This window comes from Python bivittatus, unplaced genomic scaffold, assembly GCF_059951505.1.
Source record: "Python bivittatus isolate LINGU-HERP-01145 unplaced genomic scaffold, Pbiv_v1 ctg000220_np1212, whole genome shotgun sequence".
Classification (NCBI taxonomy): Eukaryota; Metazoa; Chordata; class Lepidosauria; order Squamata; family Pythonidae; genus Python; species Python bivittatus.
Window position 1 is genome coordinate 28,658,968 of NW_028277048.1, and position 7,002 is coordinate 28,665,969.

Below are 7,002 nucleotides of genomic sequence, written 5' to 3' on the forward strand. Positions count from 1 at the left end.
CAAGCAGAGAACAGAGTAGATGTCAGGTAAAGCCACAGATACTTTATCTCCTGTATAAAGATATATGGCTTCCTTTGGACTTTTAACTGTGCAACCTATGCATAGGATTCTCAGCTCAGCTATCTTTGTTACGGTCCAGTATAACATAAGTGTAACAACCTGTACAGCAATCCAAGTATAATCCAAATATATAACAACACTATAAAAGTTTAATACATGGTGTACTTCTGTTAACGTTGATGGGAGTGGCTGGGCAATGTTTCCATGAGAGGACAAATTGACAATGCAATCCTGCATAGAATTTACACCTTAGAAAAACATGTTCTAGGGTTTCACAGAGGCACAAGGCATTGCCTAAGCTCTACAGGGACTCCTTTATCTCTGCATCCATAATTGCAGAAGGGAGGGCATTAGAATATGCTCTGGGAAAAGCCCATCAGTAATAGGTATAGGATAAGCTTAAATAAATAATGTGCAGGTTGTGGTTCCCTTGATTCACTGAGGAGATGATATAACATGGGGGCTGCTGCTAACTTACGCTGAAGTTCAGTGTCTTCTCATCTTTGTTTATAGTAATACTGTAAATTCCTTGGCTTTGTCATAACCAATATTTAAAAGGAAGTCAGGAGACATGCCAAGATGAAGCAGTTTGTTAAGTTGTTGCTGTATACTACGTAGTTTTAGAATTATCATATACTAGGAGGAGCAGAAGCCACATGGGAGATAGATTCTAAGCCAGTAAGAATCTGCTAGTCGCCAAACTCTATCAGTGCTAAGCCTGGCCTCTAGTCTAAGTTCAGCACTGGGGAGGCCTCTAGGTGTAGAGAATGTGGCTGTCAGAAAATATAACTGTATTCTGTCATATGACTGGAATTTTATACCAGGGTGCAGTTACACTCTAAAAATAAGCTGTGCTACTGATTTTGCAACAAATAGCCGCCCAGAGTCCCCGTGTTTGTTGCTGTTAGTGGGGCGTTGTTAGCCGCCCAGAGTCCCCCATGGTGGGGAGATGGGCGGGGACAAGTCTATTAAATAAATAAATAAATAAAATAATTCAGTGGTTGCAGGTATATAAGGCCAACCTGATTCCTAAAAAATCTTACGATGGCTGCCATACTTGTATGAACTGCTGTGGTGCCATAGTTGATATGTGTTGTTTGATGTCTAGAGGCTTGAAAAACCACCTCTAGATATTCAAAGCAACTAACCCAATCAGTTGGTTGTCTGTCTATGTACCAGTTGTACTTTTTGGAAAATACCATTTGTTTATTTATTTTTTTTAATAATTAACAACCAACTGTACAAAATTGGCTAGCTCAATACTAGCCCTTCTATAAGGGCAACTTGAATCAAGGAAAGGATTACAGCCTCATATACTTATAACAGGATAGGCAGGTGTTTATCTGCTGGCTTAGGGGCGTGTAGATCATGAGCTCTCACGCAGTTTATGAGTGAATTAATATAAATATTAAATAGGTATAGGGCCAAAACATACTGTCTCTCTCATTTCATTGTTATGATTGAGTTAGTTAGCTGCCTGCTATTACTATAATATACTTTAAATCTAGAGTGCATGTGCAATTTATATAGTAATAGCAGCAAGCATCTGTCTCCATTTTTGGAGTTTGTCCATAATCAGGGTCTTGGGAGAGAATTGAATGCCACCCTAAAATCTACAAATAGCACAAATAGCTGTGTATACATGTTACCTGTGTAATTATCAGCTAAATGTTGCAGGAGAAGGCAGTAGTCTAGAGTTGTTCTCCCTTCCCTAAAACCTGCTTACTCATCTTCCAGGATGTTATCCTGCTCTAACCAGTCACACAACTTCCCAATAAATGCCCTGCATTGAGGAGGCTTATTGGTCTGTAATGGTGGGCAGTAACCTATCACCTTTTTTAAAGATAGAAACAATTATGGTTTTGCCTCTATCTATATTTTCTTTCACTTCTTTCTTTTTCTTATTTTCTGTCTTTTTCTTATTTTTCTTTTAATTTTTTATAGTTTTATTGTATTAAAAAATTCTAATTAAAAAAAATTTTTTTTAAAGGAAACAATTACGGCTTTGCCTCAATCCTCTGGAATACAAGCAGAAACATCCATAAAGGTGAAAAGCAATGCAAGGACTGGAGTCCTTAAGTCCATGTTGGACTTACGTAGTTCTGCTGGGATAAAGTTCAATTTAATTTTATGTATTACAGCCTTCAGCCAGCAAATTAAACAGAAGAGAGTCAAAATAGATAAATACAAATAAGAACAAACAGCAATATGTCTTAAATCTTACTGTGGATCCCCTCCTGAAGCCTTGATGCTTGATAACAAAACTCTGCAACATTGTAAGTTGTAGAAAAAACCCTATTGGCAACCATAAAATCAACACAGACATGGTCTGATTATCCAGGGATTACTGCTAAAAGGGGAAGAATAAGATTTTAATGCATGTTGTACAAAATCTGCAATATAAAAGAACATGTGTTATTGATTCTACCTCTTGTGTGCCACAAGGGCAGAGAAGATGAGCCATGGGGATTCTATAATATTTACCCTGTAACTATGCTGAAGGAAGGGTGTTATAGTGAGCCCAGTAAAACCCCAATGGCAATTTAAGTAGGTCAGGAAGTAAATATAGGGCGCCATGTATTTTCACTTAATTGTGCTCAGTAAGCTACAAACACTAGGCAGTCAGTTCAAATTATACTGCAGCACACTTTCAAGTAATTGTTGGGCAATCAGATTTTTGCCCTGAGACCAACCAAGGTTATATAAAATGGTCTGAGAAAGACGACATGAAAGGAGCTTCTGCTTAAGGGACTTCTTCCAAGTGAATTGGGAAGTATCACTGAGAACAGAGTAGAGCAGCCCAATGTGCTGATAGATAGGTTTTAGCCAATAAGTAAGTATTACTATCCAAACGTTGTCTCTACTCTGATCAGCCCTGTTTCCAACCTAAGAGCTGCGTTTGAGATTAATTTGGGAGTACCAAATATAGAACTAAGGAATTTGGATCGAATAGATTCCAGAGGACTGAAGTTAGAATACGGGCTGATAACTCCTCCAAATAATAGCTGTGCTAAGGCCTTTGACTGATAAAGTATAATGACTACAACACCTCCGTGGTAGTTCTTTGGGCAGAGAGGCAACGTGACCTGCATTAGCACATCTTCTGCCACTGGCTTGAAATATAATCCCAAGATATTGAAACATTTTAAATATGTTTTAACATAACATTTTGTTCTGTCTAATGGCCATTGATGGTCCAACTAAAGTTTTTAGGTTTTCTTGTAAAGTCCATTACCGTAGGTTTTTTCTTGTAGTTAACCGTCAGATGCTCCTTTTGATACTGTTGAACCATGTCAATAATAGCTCCCTTAAGGCCAGTACAAGAAAGGGAGAAAATAACAGCATCAACCACATAGAGGAAGATGGGGAAATATTTATTCCCCAGCCTAGGAACCAAAGTATCTATAGATTTTAGATGCTGAATAAGGGAGTTAATGTAAATATTAAACAGAATAGGTATTCAAATACAACCTTGGTGAACAACCCTGAATGTCAAAATTGATTTAGACACAAAACCAACTTGGTTGTACCAAACTTATAAAGAAGACCCTTCATGTAGCTTGTAGAGAAGGAGCAGAAGATGTTTATCAATTGAGCTGTTATTCAGTTTGGACCATAGCAAATTGTGAAAAGAATCCAATGCTGCTTTAAAACCAACACAGGCAGCAAACAATTGACTCTTAGGTTTAAGTGCATATTTTTCAATAAGATGTCTCAAGACATGATACATAACAGATCTGCCTAGCCTAAAACCAGCTTGTTCCTCTTCTAAAAAGTCCTCTTGAATGGGACTTCCAGGGGAGGTATGGCAAACTGAGACAATCACAGCAAAGACCAAGGAACTGGTGAGTAGACCAGTTCCTTGGCACCTGTCCGGATAAGGAGAGGATGGAGATCACCCACATGTGCTCTGGATAGCTTTCCCTGGACTTACAAGAGTGTAATGTGGATGAATCTTCAAGATCAAGAGGGAAACTATTGAATTGAGCATGAAGTGAATTATCATCAGGCCCTATCTTAGCATTAAAGTCTCTCACCAAAATCAAATATACAAAAGGAAAAGTAGCCATGCAGTGTTCAATATATTGGGCTAAGTCCTGCCTTAACTCTTCAATTTGTGCTTTCAATCTTGTAGAAGATAAATAGATGTTGACACAAAGTAGACTAAAGCAACTAAAAATAAGCTTAATCACCAAAATCCAATTTGCCTGGAATGACAAAGCTGTCACCTGGACCAGGAGGTCAAGGATTTAAGAAATCCCTAAGCTGCCACTTGGTCTGCCACCACTATTACTAGGTGTAATAGTGATTGATGATAATTATGAATATAGAACTCTCCTGGCATACAATTTTCCTGTAGAAACAAAATATCAAACTTAGTAATAAGGTTAATAAAACCAGGTCACAGGATTTATGAGACCAACCAGTTATATTCTATTACTGTATATAAAAGATAGGTTATCTCCAAGCAATAGTTGTCATTCTTGGTTGGGCTCAACAGGACACTGGAAGTTGAAATGGTATCCAAAACTGCAGCTGGTGGAGGACCCTTAGAACAATTTAGGTCTTTAGCAGCTAAAAGGCCTATTTGTAAAGTAGATGTTTGAAGCTTCTGTGGGGGGTCTATAGACTTGGTAAATAGCTGTGAGTCCTTGAAATGAGCCTTAGGATTATAAAGGATGAAGGATGAAGTTGTTTCCTGGAGCTTCCCCTGACTGTAACTGCTCAATTAGCTGCTTGGTTTCAGAGGTGGTTACTGGGGGCCAAGTGGAAATGGCATTTCTGGATACATTGAGAGATACAGAATGTGAGTCCAGTAAATCACAGAGCTCATGACAGTAATTTTCCCATACTTCAGCAAATACACAGCAAGATATTCAAGACAGACCTGTGTCTGGCCAAATACCTGTGAGTTGCAAGAAAAGGGGCATTGCCTCTATCAGTTGATGCCAGATCTCAATGTAGCTTTCTTTTTTTTCCTTAAGAGTTTTTATATTCCCTCTTAGCTTGTAGTAACGTTTGACTAGAAGTAGATGATGGATTGTTTTTATGATCAGTAAATATCTTAGTTAACATTTGCTTAGCCGTAATACAGTCAGAGTCAAAATACCTTTCAGATGGAGGATAATTTTGTAGGGACTTATTAGCCTTGATCAAAAAGAGCTGAAGGTCATGGATCAAGCTGGGATATGCTCTCAAAGCTTCAGCCTCCCCTTGGTAGAGAAGTGTAGCAAACTGCACAATGGCTTCCCTTAATTTATTATGAATAGAATTATGCCCTTATGACTTCAAGGACTTCAGTACAACGTTTAGAATTGCAGTGGGTCCACAAGGGAGGATCAGCTTAGCAACTGAACTTTACTGATTAAAAAGATCCAAAGCCAGCTTTTTACTATCCTAGCCCTAGCCAGACTTAGTTGCTCTGTCATGCTAGCTTTTAAAATTCTGGTCAGAAAGTCATCTTAAGATACATCTTAGCATTTTGGATTAAAACTAGCAAAGTCAAAATTGACTCGGGGATTAAATGACACACAGAAAGTTTAGTGAAGCAATGTACTTGCAGGAACCTAAAGTGCCATGAAAAATGAAGCATGACTGGAAGCTAGCCATTTTGAAACAAATTTATCCATTTCATTGGTCAGATGCAATGTTAGATAATCAGTCATTTTAAAATGTAGAGCATTCATAAATAAGAGACGGGCTTGTTTTCGTATGCTATTCCAAACTAGCTTGTGCAAATATAGTCTGGCCTAAATCTTTGGGAAATTCAGGCGTGGTGACTTGCTATAAAGAACATGGGTCTCCTGCTCAAAATAACAATCCTGCATTGAATTCTCCCTTCTGTTCTGTTCCAACTACTCCAAATTATTGTATACCCTAATAACAGTACACTACGATACAGTGGAATGGGGATGTGAAAGCCGCCTTACAGAAGGGGCCATCCGTATGTATCTGGCTACAACTTCCATCACTGTCACTTACCATGATCATAAACATATGTTGCACCGTTTTTTGTTATAGACGTTTAAACATCTCAAAAGGCACTTGCCATTGTCAGAGATATTGTTCATGGCTTGGATCCAGAGAACCGCTGATGGAAAAGACGTTGGCACCATGTAATTTCACCATACACTTTTTTCCTCCACATGCCACAGCCTACTGTATTTGTTAAAGCCCTGTGACTCATAACCAAAGTTTTACTTGATGCTTATAGGTTGTGCTGCAAGAGAAATTGTTAGGAAAGTATCTTTTTGCTAATTTCCTTTCCATCAAATCTGCTCTGAATGAAAGCAATACTACTATTATTAAGCAACAATCAAGGTATATAAGGTGGATACAAACTGGCACTTAGCAGTTTGATCTGAAGCAATTAACTGGCTTCCATTGTTTACTTCTATTCCATGCAAGCATTGCCCACTTATGTTTACCTATCAAGCCTCTGCTAAAAACTCAGCATAGCCAGACTGTATTTTGTTTTCTCTAGCCAGCCTAATATGACCTTATCCTCTTTGGAATTAGGGGAAGGGCTAAAAGGCCATAGGACATGACATCCTCAGGACAGGAAAAAAAATTGCCTCACTTTCCCAAATCCAGTGTGCAAGTAGCAACTTTCAAAGAAGTGTCTCACTCTAGTGTAAATTGAAATGGATCTGTAGGGGGCCTTCAGGACAAGCATTTTATTGTTCAATGGTCGTCCCTCAAATATGAAATTTTAGAGAAGTTCAGATAGTGTTGATGATTCCAGATGGACAGCTTCCAGCACTGACAGTCAAATGGCACTGTATTGTTCCATTTATCTCTATTATTCCTTACTATTTAAAAAAAAATCTGCTAACAAAAAAGACCAAGTTGGGACAAATGGGAAGATAACAAATGAAAGATAATGCTATCTGCAACCCACTCTCCATAAAATTCCGTAACTGGAGTAAGACCATTGCACAC